Source organism: Copidosoma floridanum, unplaced genomic scaffold, assembly GCF_036245765.1.
Source record: "Copidosoma floridanum isolate Cflo_tuat_1 unplaced genomic scaffold, Cflo_Japanese_pri ptg000040l, whole genome shotgun sequence".
NCBI lineage: Eukaryota > Metazoa > Arthropoda > Insecta > Hymenoptera > Encyrtidae > Copidosoma > Copidosoma floridanum.
In genome coordinates this window covers 5,753,424-5,773,707 of record NW_028321917.1, presented here as the reverse complement: position 1 = coordinate 5,773,707, position 20,284 = coordinate 5,753,424, and the positions used below count along the sequence as shown (strand labels likewise).

Here is a 20,284-nt window from a genome sequence, read left to right as displayed (position 1 = left end):
GCGTGAGCGTTTATTTTTCGCTTCGGGTGCCAACAATCGAGTACAAGCGAGTCATCGATGGCTTTTTCTGAGGTTCTCTTTCTTTTTGTTCACATTCCCGTGGGAAAAAAGAGAAACGTCGAGTCAGAGTCAACGGGGAGATGATCAAGTGGTTGGCACTTTTTCCTCTCCCTCTGCACCGATGTAAATTCGTCAAGGATTCAAGAGAGAGATTCGAGTTGAAATTAATTTCAATAGATATAATTGACAATCATCCAATTTCCATGACTACATACTAAACGTCTAGTTGAAGCTGAATCGTCGGTCGCTATACGTGTATTTACCACAAAGGTGGGTGTTTCGCGTGCAATTGTGATGTTTTAAAATTGCCATCCGTACACAATTGGGAATTAACGAGAACGATGCTGGGAAAACTTTGTTGTCATGTTCAACTTGTATGTATGCATCCGTCTCTCTTTCGATCTACATTTGTAGCAGGAGAAAACAACGACTCTCCATCATTTTCTATTTCGCCAAATTACACGTCATAGCACAACGAGATTTTATACCACGCAATCTCTATTAAATTTTTGTGGGAAAAACAAAATCATGCCAATTTCTCAAACCCAAGTGGTTATAAAATACACTCGTTGAAAACCCTGACTTTGTATACCGTGGTTGCAAGTAGAGATTTTGCAAATCACCACGAGTCGACGTGGCGCGTCCACTCGAGTCGAGAAACAAACGAGCCTCGGATCCGCATAAATAATAAAGATCATCGCGGCCCCAGCTCTCTGGCATTTTGCTGCCTCACTCGCGCGCGTATACGGCCCGTCGAAAGGAGCACCGAGACGAATCCGCAAGGTCACGGCGCGCACTTTTACGAGCAGCCGAAAAAAAAAAGGAAAAAAATTAATTTGCATCGATGGTCGGAATCCCGTGGAATGAGAAAATGTTTCAATACGATAATTCACCTTCGTTAAGATCGTTTTACCCGGAACGCCGAATCTCTCGGGCCAGTCCACATAAACACTCTTGATTAGGGAACGCGACAGCGGGAATAAGCGGGAACGGTCCTAAGTCACCCCTCTCTCACGGAAAAATTCCACCGAAAGAAAGTTATATCCTCCCGAATGGGATACAAATATTATCTGCCACACTCTCGGCTTGACCGTTTGTTATTCCATTCAATGTGCATTTATATATACATGTATATATGTGCCATCGACCTTTACAATATTCTCAACGCACACCGCAACGACTAAGCAAGTAAAAGGGAGTGAGAGAGAGAGAGGGGGAGAAGCCTTTTGCACGAGCTGCCGAGTGTACACAAGGAGAGAGGAGGGAAGAAAGAAAATGAAAAATAAAAGTGCATATCCTACGGGGCTGCCAACGCATGGGTCGCCGTTCGTCATTGGGTTCGGCCGTCGGGCAAGGCTGCCTGGAGGACGACGGGTTGACGGAGCGCGCGCAGGAAGTGCCGGGACCCTTAGGAATGCCGTTTACGATTCCCAAACAAACATAATCTGGCATGCCGGTCTCTCTCCCTCCAATTTTGCACAAGTCCCCCTACAACTTGGCTCGGGGCGCACAGGGACCTTTTCCCGTGTATAATATACTGTCATTTATACACCCTAATGCACGCGTGTGGCTGTATATCATCCTATCACGCAGCACGTGTGATTTCTCTCTCTCTCTCTCCCTTTCTCTTTGCTTCGAGGTGGTGGTGGAGTGTGTTTGTACGCGGGTATGAAAAAAAGGACTGTGCCCTGTGGGAGGAATCGAGCTTGGAATGCGCGAGTAAGAGAGAGGGGGAGCTCGCGTTACCGAACGATTACGATCGAACAAAGGCCGAAATCCGAGGGGTCCGGCCGATCATTGTGCACCGCCGGGCTGCGCCGAAAAACGGGTTTTTCGGGTTTTCAATCGCCCCTCCCGCTCCCACCTCTCTCTCTCTTTTTTTTCTTGATCCCTTGCGTTTGCGTTATTACCCTCCGCCCCTATATAACTAGCGAGGTGGTTTTGTTCCTCGACGGGACGGGCGTGAGGGATGGACTTTTGTGCGCCGGTTTCGAGTTCCATTGCACTGTGAGAATAATGGAATCGACGCGTGCCGGTTGCGGTGATCCACGTTTTTTGCGTGCTTTCAAACCCTCAGGTGATAGTTGTTTCCTCAACGGGGCAAAGTTATGAGAAAACCGGTGAGACTTTTTTTTTGCGTAAGTATCCATCATTTGACTTAATTTCAATTCGCTCCGTTCGCCAGGAGCTGAGTAATGAATTTTCAAAGTGCCGTCCTTATCCATTATTCCTTGCGGGCCGTACTAAGGCAGAACTATGAAAACCATTGTTTGCAATACGTGAAAATTACAAGTGTGTCATTTAATGGGTGGTGTAAATTTTGTATGTTATCAGCATCGACGAGAAAAAAACAATGTTAATTGCAAATCTTGGGTTGTTGAGGGTAAACTCACGATTGAGACTGTGATCTCTGTGTTTTATTATTTTTCGAATTTAACAGATGGCCGAGTACGTCCGTTAAACAAATTTTGTTTGTTGTATGTATATTTGTTGTCACGTGACTGAAGCCTTTTTATTTGTCGTGTGATTGGTTGAGATATATCACACGGTTTACTTTGCAGCTTTTTATAAAACTCAACTGCATTAAACTGTAAAAACAATGTATATTAAACTAGTTAAATGAAAACAAAAATGATCTCAAGTGCTACTGTTTGATTTTTCTTTGTCCTCTTAATACAAGCAGTTAAGTAAATAGCTGTTTTTTTAAAAATCAGCATGAAATAAAATTCTAAATATTATTGTATGAAATAAAGTATAGTATTCATGTATAATATCTCGTGTTTGGTCTAAATGAGGCACATTAACATTAGGAGTGTTAACACGAAGACAGACACATACTTTGCATATGTTATTAAATGACACGGTTTTATTTTTCTGAAAAAAAAACCCTTATCTCATGAATCGGAGTCACTTGAGCACAGGACGCGTTAATTGAAAAAATACAAAACAGCTTGAAAGAAAAAAAAAATCTCGATTAAAAACATAGGCTTGAAAATTAGTTTCGAGGCTGAATCGCATGACCATACACGCACCCTGCAAATGGATTTCCGAGTCGGTTCAAGTCCAAAATGAGCCCCCGAAAAAAAAAAAAAAAAAAAAACAACAACAAATCCCTGCACAACCAATACACACCCAAGAGCCAAGGACGGGGGTATACGCACCATCGAAATTCGGTAAGAGCGGAGGGAGAGAAAGGGCCCCGTCTCTAATCTAAACATCGACAGGGCCCAATTTGGCGAGTGATGCACGAGATCGGTAATTTTCAGCGGCGCGCACCGTAAAGAAGACGAAGAAGAAGTAGCCACCGACCAACCGTATACATACACAACGCCGCCCGGGGAATCCATTTTCATATTTTACAGCTTCTGTTTCACGGGGCCTGCAATATCGACGCCGTGCGCGAGAGGGACCCTCGTGTTTTTCGCTAGCCCGGCGTGTGCTGAACACATCACCCCTGGGCGGTGTAATATCGGGAGCTCCCCCCAGCGAGAACTATCATCAGCCTCGTCTTCTCTCTCTCTCTTCCTTCGCGGCGGGCAATCAAGGGCAGGCTCACCGCCAGCCCCGGGGGCTTCCGGCTCCCTTGGGGACTACTGGCCCGAACGACGGCGATGATGATGGTGGTCGGTGGCCACGATGCTCGTCTACGATACCGCACACTCGACACGTTCTCGATGCATGTGTGCTACATAATGGAGATCTAAGGACTAGAACTTTTTGTTTCTTTTTTTTTTTGGAGGCTGTTGCGAGAGGGGTCTTTGTAATTTCGAGCTTTGGGCTGCGCGCTGCGGTTGTTATTGCAAGGTATAGAGGATACAGAGGCGCCAGGTGCACGGGGAAATTAAAGCTGTATGGACGGGGAGTCAGGTGGAGGGGGACGTGCGACTCTTTGATCTTCCTCTTTTTTTTGCTGAGGTTTAATGGGCTGTTGTGGTTGTTCGTTGAGTGGTTTTTGGTAATCGTTGGGTCCTATGCTCCTACCTCGTGTCTACCCGCAGGAGGCGAGGGAAATTAGACGCCACAGGTGTTTTCAGGCGTGAAAAGTCCAAAATAAGAGAACAGCGAGTCTTTTTTCAAAATACTTTTTTCTGCGTGTTCCAGTTTTGTGTATTACAAGATATTTAATTTATTAATGTTCAGGAGATAGAGTTGTTTTGGTGCTAGATCTGGTGGAATGACTTTCAATTAAAATTTTGAGAAGTCAGTATTATCTTTTTTGTAAGAAGTTTTATATTATAAATAAAAAAAGAACTTATGGAACGAAATTAAAATTCACACAACGAAACGGCCATCCGCCCACTCGATGGGTCATCAGGTGATTTCTCCGACTAAATTCCCTTACCGGACACTGCGAGCGATTATTACCTCGAAAAGCGACAACAGAGCCGGAAGCCGTTTCGAATCAGCTTTCGCGGAACGCCTCCGCTTCGTTACTCCGACTTTTTGTCCCCCCACGTGCCGCGCATGAGAAAAATAAGCTCCACGAGTAAGGAGCAAAAGTGCACTCTGCAGTATATAGCTCACAGTAGCCTGACGTATATATATATATGTATATACACTAATATGGGGACGTTTCGGGGCTAGCGACAAGTTGACTCTGCTCAATAGGTAGCATCATCGCACTTCCTTTTCTCTGATTAAGCTCTCTCCGCACTCATCGGCAGTGGAGGCTGCATTCACACTTACATTATATCTTATGTAGGACTGTGTGCAATGCCTAGACTGTGAATCGAGGGGCTACGCCCTTTAAAGTATTTTGAGACTCGTCAAGTCTTTGAAAGACCTTGAATGAGTTATAAAGTCTTTTTTAATGACCTCAAGCTACAGGCCCTCTTGAAGTTATGATGAAATGTCTGAAGTTTTTTGAGATTTGTAAAGTCTTTGAAAGACCTTGAATGAGTTATGAAGTCTTTTTTAATGACCTCACGCTATAGGCACTCTTGAAGTTATGATGAAATGTCTGAAGTTTTTTGAGACTTGTAAGGTCTTGAAAGACCTTGAATGAGTTATAAAGTCTTTTTTAATGACCTCACGCTATAGGCACTCTTAAAGTTATGATGAAATGTCTGAAGTTTTTTGAGATTTGTAAAGTCTTTGAAAGACCTTGAATGAGTTATGAAGTCTTTTTTAATGACCTCACGCTATAGGCACTCTTGAAGTTATGATGAAATGTCTGAAGTTTTTTGAGACTTGTAAGGTCTTGAAAGACCTTGAATGAGTTATAAAGTCTTTTTTAATGACCTCACGCTATAGGCCCTCTTGAAGTTATGATGAAATGTCTGAAGTTTTTTGAGATTTGTAAAGTCTTTGAAAGACCTTGAATGAGTTATAAAGTCTTTTGTAATGACCTCACGCTATAGGCACTCTTGAAGTTATGATGAAACGTCTGAAGTTTTTTGAGATTTGTAAAGTCTTTGAAAGACCTTGAATGAGTTATAAAGTCTTTTTTAATGACCTCACGCTATAGGCCCTCTTGAAGTTATGATAAAACGTCTGAAGTTTTTTGAGACTTGTAAGGTCTTTGAAAGACCTTGAATGACTTATGAAATTTTTCTTAATCACTCTAAGCTGTAGGCATTCTTGAAGTTCTGATAAAACATCTAAAGTCAGTCGATCCTTCAAAAACAGGAGGTCACGACGGTCAGTGCATTATCAAAGTCGAAGAAAGGAGTAAATAGTATAACCAAAGAGAGTATAGAGAAAAAAAAGATGAAATGTATAAAAACGGGAGAGGGATGCCAAAGAGTACACAAATAGTAGCATACAAACATGAAAAAGTCGTGTCCCTAACTAATCTCGACAAGCTGGCGAGAGAGAGAGAGAACCTTCCCAAGAATGGAACGAGAAGGGAAAAAAGCCCAGGTAGGTATACATGTACAGCATGGGCTACCGATCCCGAGCAGTTCCTCAGGCAGCGTATGGGTATAATAGACTATAGAAGAGCCGAGAATCGCCCTTCGCTCGTTGACGGACCAAGAAGAGAGGACGAAACCAGTCGGACGGGAGGGACTAGTGCCTTGTACAGGTATACGCTCTATTTCTCTCTCGCGAGATTAGAGCTGACTGTAGATAAGAACGAGAGGCGTATACCGGTTATATATCGCGCATAAATGTGCACTTGTAATATACGCACACATGTGTATTAGACGCGTGTATGAAAAATGGGATTATGATTTTCTATCGTAGGCACCTATATACACCCAAGAGTTATACTTGGCTGGAGTATACATCAAATCGAGCACGCGTGTACATAGATGTTTATCGAATTACGACCGATAAAGTGGCACATGCATATACATATTCATAAAGATGCTATTATACTCTTGGGATAGGAAACATTTAGGAAAAGTAGATCGACCCGCCTCCCCCCTACCCATCTTTCTCGTTAAGTGAGACTCTCGCGTCTAACTGTTCATATGCGTGTCCGCGGGTATGTGCTTCACATTTTTAAACTATAAACTCGTAGAACGTAAAGCGATATGGATCAAGTTCCTAAGTAGCTATACGTGTGTCTAAGTATACATCAGGTATGGTAGCGAAGGGGGGGAAAGGGGGGCTCGACTAATCCGAAAATTCTTGGGGGGACAGTTTTAATCGGTGTGGTGTATACTTTATCGTGCCGATAAATCTGTTCCCGTGGAGAGAGAGAGTGCGTTTTAATTGCTCCCGGGTCTTATATAGCGAGCTAGTATTGGTATAGGCGCGCGATAAGAGCAGGTGGGGGGAAAAGGGGGGTTTAATAACGCGGTATCTCCTTGGCTCCGAGTGTGGAGGGATTCCAACATTAAAACTGCATTACTGCCGATGCTGCTGCTTACGTGTACCTGCATCGGTGATTAAAAGTAGATTTTGACGATAGTGTCGCGGAGGTATAACACGGGCTGGTGCGCTTTTCATCAGAATGCGTTCTTGATGCGCATTTTTTCAAAGTTCCTCGTCGGAATATCATACGGTTTTTCTTAATGCATACTTGGTTACACAAATACGCATTTGGAACCCAATATTTGAAAATTTAAATCGAACATTCGAAACGATCTACTTGTTACATATCAAGAGCAAGTGCAAAAAAATCAAGACGATAGCTGTCTTAAGTATACTTTTATGGTACAAATAAAGAATACGATATAATAATATCATAGACCGTTATAGTATTGTGTATACAGTTGCAAGGCAATTCACGATCGTTATGTTAATAGAAAGAAGAGATAAGAGTCGAAGGAAGAGAAAGAAATTAGAGTATGGACTCACCGTACTATATAGTACGAGATACGCCAAAGGGGAAAGACACCAGTCGCGTCCGTGCAGCAACAGCGAGAGAGAAAAAAGAAAGAAAGAAACAGAGAAAGAGAGAGATACGTATACGCACACGGGCACGATCTCCGTCTCTCCTGGAATGCCGTGTCGCTGGGGCAACGTATATATATATATATATATATATGTATCCACCGAGAGACTAGTTATCTCCTCTCCTAGTTTGCCGGCTAACCTAACCGCTTTTTCTCTCGTCTCTTTCGCCGAGGGGAGGAAAAAAAAAGACCGTAAACCGAGCTCCGCCGTCGCCGCCGCGCCCGACTTGACGTAAGAGCGACTCTTCCCTTCTTCTTCCTTGACTCTCCGTCATATCCTCGCACCATCTTGCCCCCCTCCCCCACCCCATCTCTCTCTTTCGCGTCCGAGAGCTCAAAAACTGGTTTTTCCCGCAAGATCTACGATTTTAGGGTTGAGCGTAATTTTCTCCCGAGGCCCTTCAACCGCGTCTCCTGCACGCACCGACAGACCGCAGATGAGCTCGGAGGACAGTCGGGGAAATAACACGCGCCCGGCAGAGGTTTCTTCTTCATCTTCTTCCTCTTTGTTTGCACCGCGTTTTTCCGAGCGAGGAAATTCTTTTTTTTTAAAGAATGAGTATAATGCACAAACAGACGGCCTCTGCGTGGTGATTTTTTTCCGGGAGGCCGTGAATGTGATGTACGACACCGGTCGAGTTTGTCTTGGAGAGAAAAGAGAGATTTTCACGTCGGCCGTATAATTTACCGGGGGCTCTCCGCGCTTCTTGAGGTTCCGCGCGAATTTCGTCCATAATAGAGCGATTCCGCACTCGAGGGACGAGAGGAGAGGGCTTATTTTGTAGGGGTGCATCGGGTGTGTTGCTCGATCGTTGAAGCTTACAGTTTACAACTGCGCCAGAAAGAAAAGGTATGGCTCTGGTAGCTCCGCTTGAATTTATGGACTCATCGGGTGTAGGAGAATTTGTTGGATCAATGGTGAAAATGCATGAGTCTCGACTTACGCTTTTGTTGCAACAGAATTAATATGCATTATGGTATCCAACTTACCATAAGCCTTTGTTTCAAGTCTCAAGCGAACGCAATGCGTTTGTATGACGAAGGTAATGATCTGCGGTAAAAAATTTTTAAACGAATAAACTCAAGATTCAATAAGCTTCAAAAAAATTATCCAAAAGTTCGTTGCGAATGGGTCTGATAGTGCTGCAATCAGTAAAATCAATTAATAAGTCATTCAAGTTGAGTAATGTGTTATGCGACGAATATATTAAAAAAGTATTTACATTACAATTGGCTGAGTTATCGTAAAATAATTAAATGATGGCGCACAAATGTCTGATAGTATTCTTTAAACTATTCTTCAAAGACCACTTGAAAAATTGTATTCATATCAAAATGCGATTTTGAATTTTCGCATGAAAACCTATTGCTCCATAATTATTCTTGAATTGACGCTACAGTTTATTAATAATAAATTGTTTTTGATAGCTGCAACGTAAAATATGTCAATCATCGCACACGGGAGAATTCTTTTTAGATTTAATCATAGTAGGTGATCCCACGTAATTTCCAAACAAAGCAAAAATAACGCGGAATAATATTGGTCTTCCCTTGCAAAGTCACGATCGATATTACACCTACACGTAACTGGGGAGTACAAAAGCTGGACTCGCATCTCTCGTTATCGGGCGTTTTATCGGCAATCGGCTTCCATCCTGCGTACACGCGATAGCTCTACAATCACTGCTACCCTTTCTCTCTCTATCTCTCTATTTCCTCGCTTTAATGGCACAAACACGCGCACATAGAGCGGAGGGAAGAAGAGAAACTCTCGCGCAAGCAAAAGGACTCGTCAAACAGGCCGCAAGGTGCATTCCGTGGAATAACGCGTTAGCGTTCCCCTCCTCTCTCTCTCTCTCTTTCTCTTTCCTCTCGTTAGTTATCATTATCGGGTCGTTGGCTCTAATTATTTTAAGGGCTCTTTTTGTCCGGTATCCACGCTGTGGCAGCATCAGCACCGGATGTCGGGCTTTTTAGCCCGGGAAACCTTTTTTTTTTTTTTTTTTTCGTCTACAGAAGCCGAGAGTGCACGCGCTCTGTACCTATACGCAATGTATGTGCTTACTCGGTAAAATTTACAATCGGCCATTTTTGCCGGCGCTCGAGAGATTTATTTCTATTTTGGAAACACGCACGCGCCGTTGGACTGGTAGATGTACATATATACTTTATTGTGTAGGTGGCGATGGTATCCGCTTCGTTTTGCGATAAATTTGTCCTTTTTTTCCACGCGAACGCCAAGAGATCGGCGTACAGGAGAGTATGGCACTTTTCGTTCGGTCTTATTTATCGTTAACTGATATTTTAATCTGGCATTTTTTAAATTGCTTTTTATTACTTTCGGTATTTACGAGTTGAATTTTAGCTTATATTATTGTATTAAAAACTTGATGATCGAACAAAATTATATACAAATGATGATTCATTTCAAAAGGATAAAGTCAATTAGAAGATGAGGTAAAATTACACACTACTCGTCAAACAAGTTCCTCATAGTTACGGAACATGAAAATAAACATAATGTTTATAAACTAATTTATTGCAGAAAACAGTAATTTTGTCTCCAAAGATGCAGATATTGTCAATCAACACGAATTTACAAGGTATAGCTCAATTACATATTTTAGTGGTCCACATATTTTAACTCAAAGATAAGTGATTAGTGTGCATCATGGTAAGAAACAAGTTGAACTTGGACATTATACTATCTAATTTAGTAACATAGAATCATACATCTATGTTCCAATAGATATTATATACAAAATTTTCATAACATGATAATCGTACTGAAAAATTATTCGCAAAGTCATTTTTATTATTTAGACTCCAAAATTTTTGCTCAACATCAAGGTATACAAATCATTAAAAGAAACATATGAGCTACACATGAATATGTACTTTATTCTATATCGATTTGGTAAAAGTACATAGCCTTGATATTTTACTTGGCTAAGCTTATACTAGCCTCGAGATGGGACTGTCTAAATTTAACTCGAATCCTCGCCGTGCTGCCCGAGACCTTCTTAGGGCTTCGAGGCTGTTGGGTAACTATATGTCTATCGTAGCAATGAATTTTTGGCAAAGCCTGCCGTTTGGTAGCGTTTGAACTTTTCGTTATACTTTCATTGTACAAGTTATATCGCATACATATGTTAGGCAAAAGTTTCGGGAATTTATTACTTTCAGGCGACCTTGAATCATCGTGTGAAAATTGCCAAAAATAAATGGACTTCATCCTGTCAGATGTATCTGAGCACCACCGTTTTGGAGGAAAAAAAAAACAAATCTTGGATCAGCATTTTAGCAGATGTTACCACGTTATTCGAATATTAACAGTAAATTAAACCAACGAGTTTTTTAACGAATGCAAATTGTATCATTCAAATTTAAACTGGACTCTCGAGAACCGATAGAAAAAGGTGTTATTGAACAACTTATTTCAATAAAATAATGTACATCTGAATAGTTGGACTCGGTTGTACTTGAAGCATCATCAATAAGTCAATAAACAAAGGAAAAAAAAACCTTACACAGTTTAAGCATATTTACACAGATGTAAATGCAGCGCACGTGCGCGTAGAGGTATTTTTACGGGCAATTATCTTAGCTAATTCACTTTCTACGAAACATTAGAGGGTAATATTTACACTTCACGGATACCCGTTATACGTTGCATCGAGTTGGTGAAGCCTCAGGGAAGACTATTTTTCCTTGACAAAAAATATTGCGATGTCAAAGAGATACATACAAATGACTATGTTTACCCGGAGCCCATTAATTGTCGGTCAGTCGTGATTTAATGTATCCAGTGAATTATAAATTTTAAATCCTCCGACACAACAAATACAACAAAAATAGCTTGTCTACGGTAACCATGTGATGTCAAGCTATTTGTCTGATCTTTCAGTAAAAATACTAAATCATCGCGTTTCTTTACTCGATATGGATCTAACGTCAGTTTTCAGTCCCATTGCGTATATATCTTTAAAATCAAAGCTGATACCAAAAAAGATTTAATGATGTATTTGCCGAATTTGCATCTTCCCGTAAAAACAACAAGAACTCGCGCATCTACATGTGCATCAGTGCAAAATAAGGATCTTAAAAACGAGAGTTTTGATGTTCGTAAGATTTTATATTAACCGAATTATTGATAAGAATGTATTATCAAGTATACTGTCAAGGTGATTATACCCGAAGCTATTTTTACTTTCTTAAGAGAAAGTATTTGTATATGCATGGTGAAATCCTTAAGACACGTAAAACTTTTAATATTTTGACTTGACAATTAAAATCACTGCAGATTTTGTCTTTATTTCAATGAAATAAAGTATGTCATAGCAAAAATTAACAAAAAAAGCATTTAAAAAATAACCAAATTAATTTGCTTTTCAATGCTCAACCCAGCTCTTTTAGTAATATAATTGATTCACGAAGGCCAAAGGATGTCAAAACATCCTGTCCAAGGACTAATGAGCGCCTGCAAGGGTGTTGAATCGATGACAAAAATCTTTTGCACCCTGTAGCCTTCTAGCAACAATTGTTAATAAAAAAGTTGGCAAATAATTGGTGAACCGTTTCTTTCGAAACGCCTATCAACACAATCAATTATTTTTCACTCGTTGATTAGAATCTGTATTGATTCAAGTTTTTAACTATTTTTGGATTTCATCCCAATAATCTTGTTTAAAGTATTTAGTAGTTAAACGAGCAAAATAAGCAAAGGAAAAATAAATAACGAATGGCCAAGAAAAACCGTAACTATTGTCCAAACACAAAATGCAGCAGAGCAAACTTCTCGGCACAATTTCAACAAAAACGTCTTGATCGGTATAAAAAATGCGTTAATCGTTCCCATAGAAGTCATCACGAGCGCAATACACAAAAATTCCCTCAAAAGTCACGCACAGCCGGTGTTCTTCCGCCAACGCGATCGATTTCGCGGAAAAAAATGAACATCTTCTCCACCCGCAAAGACCCGTTACGCGTGTGCTGCACCAGGCAGTACAGCACGGCACGCGTGACGCAACGAAAAATGCCCCCTTGCACGGTATACCTCCCGGAAGGGGAAACAAGCGGGGAATATCGAGAGGAACCAAAAACACGCTCACTAAAAAGGGATATTAATTCCAGTGTGTATATATAGGTATGCATACAAGCACACGCGAGCGTGGGTCGAGAAATCTGCGCAGGTGTCATTGACTCTTCCCTCGAGCATCAAGTATACGCAGCCTCGCGCTTTATTTTCTCGGAGAAGAAGCTACCTTTGCCCGTATGGATGGCACTTTCTTTCGAAAACTACCGGGACGTGTAATTATGACGAATGAGTGTGCGACGCGAAGGAGAGGGGCTGCATAAATCTGTCGCGTCAAGGACTCCTCCGGGGGAGGGAGAGAAAACTCGAAACCTTGGCCAGAGCTGCATGTGGCTCGTCCGAAAAAAAGGAGGAGGAGAGAGGAGGGCGCTGCATTCCTCCTCCGGCGAATCGCGAGATTCTCGCACCTGTGCGCTCACGTGTGTGTGTGTGTGTATTTCGTTTTCGATCCCATCCCCTCCCTACCCTCGGTTGATGTACGCAAATCGACCCTGGCGTTTGATTTATCGTAATTAAGAGAGGTACTTCCAAGGAGATCGACTTATCGGGGCGGTTTTCGGATCTGCTCCTGATGGTGCCTTTTACTCTTTTTTTTTCTGCCTCCCTTTGGTTTTTTTTTGGTCCTCAATACCTTGAAGTGGTGCTCAGGAAGAACGTCAAGTATATATATATACGCGATAGAGCTTCACTTTCGTCGTGAGTATAAGTATTTCGATCAGTCACGGTGATTTTTACATGATTATGGGTCTTATGAGATTTGGATTACAATTTTAATGAAATTCGGGAAAAAGTTAAGTATGATGCAGATGGAGTAAACGCGATGTTTGGCCTTAGCGCCTCGTAACTAAAGGAAGAGGATAAAACTTGTGGGTTTGGGGGGCCATTTGTAAGAAGCTTTAAATTAAAATTATGTTTATTTTTTTGTCAGGAGATATACATCATTGAAATACATTCAACTTTTGCTCACTTCCTGATTTTTTGTGTAGCTAAGGATACCTTATCTAAAAAGTAGACTTTCTATGAAATTCATAAATGATAATGAGTAAAAAATGAGGTTTTTTTAGAATGCACAGTTCTGTCCTTATTAAAAAAATTTTAAATATTCTGCCATGCTAGACAAGCTTTTCAGAACCGAGAAAAGTTAAGTCGGCTTTTGTTCGTTTTAAAGAGGCTGTCTTGTTTGTCGAAATATTGGCCAAAATTTTTAATAAAGAAGGAATTATATATACACTCCAAGCGAGGCTTTATTTTTTTACTCATTTTAATTAAAAATTTTTCTAGAATAAAATTAGAGGACTGTTTTAATGATGTTATTCAATGATTTTTCATTGATTTATTTATTTTTTGTTAATTAACTAAATTCTAGCAATTTTTTTAACAAGAAATCATTTACGTCGATTTTCTCAGTTCGACACCGACAACACCTACCCTTTGTCCTCTGGAAAAGGTAATACACGTAAGCTGCAAAATTCTTGGCATTTTTTATCATGAAAGTCCGAATTGGGGGAGGATGAAGCAGAAAGAGAGAGAGAAATAAAGGCCCGAAGAGATAAGGAGGGTCAGCGATTCCGGGAGGTCCGCTTACATTTTCGTTCACGAGCTTCAATTATTACATCGAGTTATGAGTTAGCAGAGGACGCGGGACTGTACACACACCTTTGAATTAAAATGGTGACCCAACGGAGAAAAAATTTACGGACGACCAGCTAAATACACTGCTGTTTTTTTATTTGATTTTTTTTTTTTTTTTTTTTTTTTTGTATACGTATGCGCGAAGATCTGTTTGAAATAAAAAACGTGAAATTTTCAATAAACACAAAATGCAATTTAGAGTGTACGATTTTTTAAACTTATTTTAAATACCTTAAGATACAAGAAGTCCAATATCAAAAACTCTAGCTCAGATTTATTCTGGAAGAAAAAAATCGTAATAATTTTTAAGTGTAAAATTAATTACCAAAAATTACTACTACTATTTTTAGGTGAAAAAAAATTTAAGATCTTCTGCTGCACAATAATCGTGTACAGTTCCAGTGTTAAAAACCGTTTGTTAAACGTAAATTAATTTAAAAATCCAAGAAATACATTTGCCCGTGTACGTTCGGCGCTGGAATTAAATTAGGAAATGATCAAAGGATAGTCTCGTAAAATAATTTTCACGAGTCACGCGAGCATGGCGAAAAGCGAGGCGAAAAGTGGCTACGCGTACAATATACATGTACTATACGCATAAGAAGCGCGCATGTTCCACGAAACACCGTTTTAAAAAATATCCTTTACGCGTTTCCTAACGTGATTTTTTTATTTTCACCCTCATGTACACTTTGATGGTATAGGTATACTTGCGTGCAGCTATCTCTCTCTCTGTGGCCCTGAAATTGATTTATACGTCAACAAAGGGTAAAAATCGTAAGTTTTACCTCTGTATCCGTATTGATACACGTACCCACTTTTTCAAATGTACTGTGGATCTTACTTGCTAGCTTCTTTGTGCAGATGCAATTATCAATTTCAGACGCATACAACGAACTTGGGTTTACAAACACAACTGAGGAAACTGATGTAATATATACGTACCATTTAAATTAAAAACTGAAATAAAAAAACCAATTTTACAGGTGATATAAGAAAACGCTCGAGTAATCGTCGAATCTTCGTTATAAAATGTTGTCGTTAGCGCAGTAAAAACACCGAAAGCCCTCATAAAAAAGAGTTTTAAAACTCCTCCGAACCAGTCAAGCTTTTAATTATACGTTGTAGAGTTGCGGGATAGGTATTAGGATGAATCATGAGCAAGCTCAACCGCCAGAGGGCAGCAGGACAAGCTGCTACCAAGAGATATATAGACACATTATTTGAATACGGTATATTTACCGATATTTACATTGTTTTATAAAAAAATTCATAAATATTATGTACATTGTTGCTTTTAGCAGTTTCTTAAATTGACTTATATTTAAAGTACCATAATAGTTCTCTTTGGAAATTTGCTCATTCATCCTTTAAATTTAAAATCTCTCGCTCTCTCACATACAAGTAACAGTGAAAGTGTATTCGTGAGACGCCATGATAGATAAACCGATAAGTCCGCGTGTTTAAATAGTATATCTATATCTCTAGGTAGCATCTTCTCCTGCTGCCCTCTGGCGGTTGAGCTTGCTCATGATTCATCCTCATACAACTGGAAACTCGACCAAAAGTGTAAATAGTGAAAAATATAATGTCAACGTGATTAGTTGATTGGACGACGACTTTGTCATAATATCTGCCTGACTGAATGACTCAAAAGCCAAAAAATTTAAAAAATCATGCAATACCTTTTACACTTTAGTGTAATTTCCACGCAAATTATGTATGACCTTTCATCCCTCCTCTCCCGGAAAGAATTCGTGAAAAACTTGTTCAGAAACCGCCCAAAAAAAAGACAATAACAAAAAACGAGTCAAAGGACAAAAGCATCCCGAAGAAACAAAAAGTCCAAGAAGAAGGGAAAAAAAACTCCGGTGCAGCACACATCAAGGGACGATTATCATATAATATTATATAGGTACATGTACGGGAGGACGGGGCGCCGAAATTTCACATCCCGCGCAACTCGCTTTTATTTACTGCGGTAAACTCGTTTTTCCCGTTCTCCCTCTTACGGCTTTTATTGTCACTTTAACGAGTCACTTTGATCATTATATTCGCGCACGCGAGTATATGCGCCCACTGTTTGCCGCGGTTCTGTGTGCACACGTCCCCACCCCCTCCCTCGTTACTACAACTCCTTTTCTTGTGTTTTCTCTTTGGTCTGTCTGCTGCAGTTCTCGTCACAAAAGAAGACACCCTCGTGGGTGCACTTGAGGTCCTCAATTACTCCCCACGCTCTTGTCACGCACTTACTGTGCAAGTGGACGTAAGTATGTTAACATACAATACATGTATGTGTATACACGGTTGGAGCATTGTCATCTTTTCGTATGGACCACGTACTTGCATACACATAATTATACATAAATGCATGTAGTTACCATAATCCGGGCGTGACGCATACCTCGTTAGCAAAAAAAAAAAAAAAGAAAAAAGAAAAACAACAAAAGTATCCCGTAAGTGGAGCCTACCGATGAGAGATTATGCGCCCGTCTTCTCCAAAGCTCAATGCTTATGCGTATAGAGCACCGCTCGTAAGTTATATATACATGTATGCACGGCCGCTTAAATTTTCGCTCGGTAACGGGACAAGTTGAGTACACCAGGAAATCCACAAAAAATATTCCGTTTTTTCATAAAAAATTTTTATTGAAGCACATCCTTGTTTTGTTTACAATGTCACGGACTATGAGGGAAAAGTCGTGCTCACACGAGTTTCAGTCGCAGTGACACCCTTGTTTTTTCAATTTTAAGTATAATTACTATTATCAAATATACCATGTATTACGAAAATATAATTTGTTCATGTAAATTACGGAAAAATGATGAAAAGTGGATTTTAATGTGTATTATGGAAAACGATATAACTACATGACTTTCCCCTCACAGTCCGTGACATTGCAAACAAAATGAGCCCCATCCCGAGGACGTGCTTAAAAAAAAAATTTTTATTAAAAAACGGGGGACAAAAACGGGATATTTTTTGTGGATTTACTCATGTACCACTTGTACGCGTTCGTTGCACGTGTCATATTAGCGCAGCCAACTCGTCTCGCGGGAGTCACGGCGGTGCGTCCGGCGATTAATGTATTATATACCTACAGTGACCATATTATCCGCTTCTTATCGGCGCTTCTTCCTCGGTAATCACTTTGTGCATGTTGACACTCGCTCTATAGACGCGTGTCCTTATCTGGTTACCCGTGAAAAGTAGATGGATGCAACAAGTTTACTGATAATAAAAAAAAAAAAAAGAAAAGAAAAAATGAGTCAGTGGCGGTAACTGATGTGATAAAATTTTTTTTTCTATCCAACATCGAGAAACGAGTGGACGTATCTGTGTGTAGCGCTGGTACTTTGCCTTTGTTTAAAGGAGAAAAAAACGAGAAATTACACCTTGTTATACGGTCAAACTGAGCATTTGCCAAAGCCGAGGATGTTTGTTCAACTTTATTTGGATGACTGTGGGTATAGATTAGTACTCAATTTAAATTAATCGAAAATTTTCCGAACACTAACAAATATATATAGGTAAGAGATAGATAACTATATCATCGGCTCAAAACATTACTGTTTATTTATGTAATATTACAGGAAAACATGAAATTAAACATTGACTGTTTTGAATTTGGACTGTGCGAAGCGAGGTGTGAAGTAAACGTTATAAAACCTTCATCTTCGTGGTTCCGCAATTTATTCTTGTTTTTCTTTCATCCATGAAAATTGCAACAGAGTATGTGTATAATTTTCATACAGTTGTAATTTCATTTTTTTTTTTTCTTGTTGATAAAACGTTTTCAGAAAAATGTAGCATTTATAACAAAATATTCCGTCAAAAATCGTAAAAAAATAAAATATTTTAGGCAAATCTCCATGTAAATACAAACTTATTTATGAATTAAAATGTACTTTATAAAAGAATCTGTCACAGAGCGATTCCCAGGGCATACATTACATATGTACACGTAAAGAAAATTAATTATATGGATGCAAAAACAAGTATTGAGAAAAAATAAAATCAAAACCATTGAAAATTCGTATTTGGCGTGAAGAAGCTTCTAGTGATACCCTATCACAAACGTGCGATCACAATCTCTGTGAAATCGTTGCCGAAAACACGTAATATAAGCACACCGGTTTTATCATTATTATCATCATCACCGTAATAGAGTCTCGCACTAATATATATCCACGTACACAGAAACACTCAATTTAACGCGCGAATACACGTACATATGTAATACGCACCACACCCCGCGAAGCCAAGGTAACGGCTGTATTTCTTGCACCCTTTCCCTCTCCAGCTGCATGTCCAATAAATATTATACCGAAACCTTTGTTTTTGTTCTTCAACCCAACTAAGTACACGCAACACTGCATTTGCTCCCGTTAACTCGTACACTCGCTCGTATATACAATGGCTTTGTTGAGCGGACGCGAAAATCAATGTCCGCGTTTACGGGCACTGGTCAATTATAATCGCGAAGGGGGGTGAGGGTACCCTAACGTCAACAATTTTTACGGCAAGGCGTCGAAAAAGCACGAGAAGGAGATATTAAAATGAGAAGAAGCCCTCGATTGCACCATTTCCCATTCAAAACGCTCGGGAAAAGCTGCGTATGTTATACACACCTCCAGCAGAGTCAGCGGGTCGGTCGTAATCGTCCATCGATCGGCTTTTTCATTGATGACCCGAGAAATTCTAATAATAAGGGAAGAGGATTTTCTTTTTTTTTTCTAAATTCAAACTCGGGCAGATTCAACAGTTTGGTTCTCGTTTTTTTTTTTTTTTTTTCAACTCAACAGAGAGATATTATACCCACGTTGATAAAAAAAAAAAAACTAATTCCTCAGAGGTGAAAAGTACCGCATAGGTGTGTTTATATTCATCCACCCGCATAAATGTATAACGCCCCACTGGGCTATGCATTATATATAGCGTGCGTATATATACATCAGAGCCGGCACTGCGGAACACGACAACTCACGTATACCCTAGCTTTTCCGCCGAAACCTTAAAAAACCGTCGCTTCGTCATAACGAGAGAGAAAGAAAACATAGCGTCAAAAGTTTCATTCATCCTCGGTGTACGAATGTAAGCTTACCTGTTTATTTTTTCTAGCGTATCGTCTTCTTCTTTCGTCTCGATATGGTGATCCAATTGATTTTGTTTCAGGTCCTCGACTGCTGCTCCACAACTTTGGCTCTGGAAGCCATGTACGCGAGCCTCGACGTCGACTCGCCAAAACAGTCCTCGGTCGGCGATCGAGCACACATCAATGCATCACCGGACGGGAAACAACACAATCGCGTACAACACCCTGCACCACTGCGAGCATGTTTATACTGTGTACATAAATACAACCACGGCTGGATGACAGCTGTGTTGTGTGTGCTTCTCACACCCCGCTGGCGTTCTTCAGGAGATCGACTCCGATTTTCACCAGGACGAACAACACCAGGAACAGGACGAACAACCAAGTGTCATAGGGTAGCATGGGCGTGATTTACTCCGAGCAGTGCACCACTTCTTTTTTTTTTTTTTTTTTTTTTTTTCACCCCGTCACTCGCGAATCACGGATCGTCACTTGAAATTAGACGGCGAGTTGTGCGTTGTGTATGATTATGTAGGTATAAAAAAAGCCTGCAAGCACAGTTGTTGTTGCGAAATCGAACGCGACGGCGGTGCACGAGAGCGAGCGAGGGTGTGTGTATATACGAGCGTCGCAAGGTATAATATACAAGAGGCGATGCCGCGACACGCGTCCGACTCGATCGATGCTCGTGCGCAGACTAGCGCGCCGGCTCTCCGGGAAGCGTTTGCCGCGCCGAGCGTCCCCTCTTTCTCGACGCTCGGCGGTTTTCTTCTTTCTCCACGCGCTGGCCTGACCCGCCCTCGTATACTACTCACCCCCGGTGTGGTGCCTCTGTTTTTTACGTTAATTGTCATATGGGTATTTGAATGATTTGTCGACTCTTGGCGATAATACAGTCCGTTTTTCAAGGGTTTACAGTAAAGTTCACTTTAGGAGTATTATTATTTACTACAAGTTTTGAGTAATACAAATAATGCAAAGTTTAGGGTATAAGAAAGATTATGTGCTTTCAAAATTGACTCCTGGGAAATGATTGAGCTCTATGATGTTTTGTT

The 20,284-nt window shown here is 40.5% G+C and overlaps 1 protein-coding gene across 1 annotated transcript in view; it reads right to left on the bottom strand.

Moving 5' to 3' along the window:
- Positions 1 to 19,912, bottom strand: part of LOC106641544 (uncharacterized) — an 88,514-nt gene extending 68,602 nt beyond the window's left edge. Inside the window, exon 1 of the mRNA XM_014356003.2 lies at positions 19,239 to 19,912. The gene's annotated coding sequence lies outside the window, so the exon portion shown is untranslated. The remainder of the gene's footprint in view (positions 1 to 19,238) is intronic.
- Between the last annotated feature and the right edge of the window lie 372 nt (positions 19,913 to 20,284).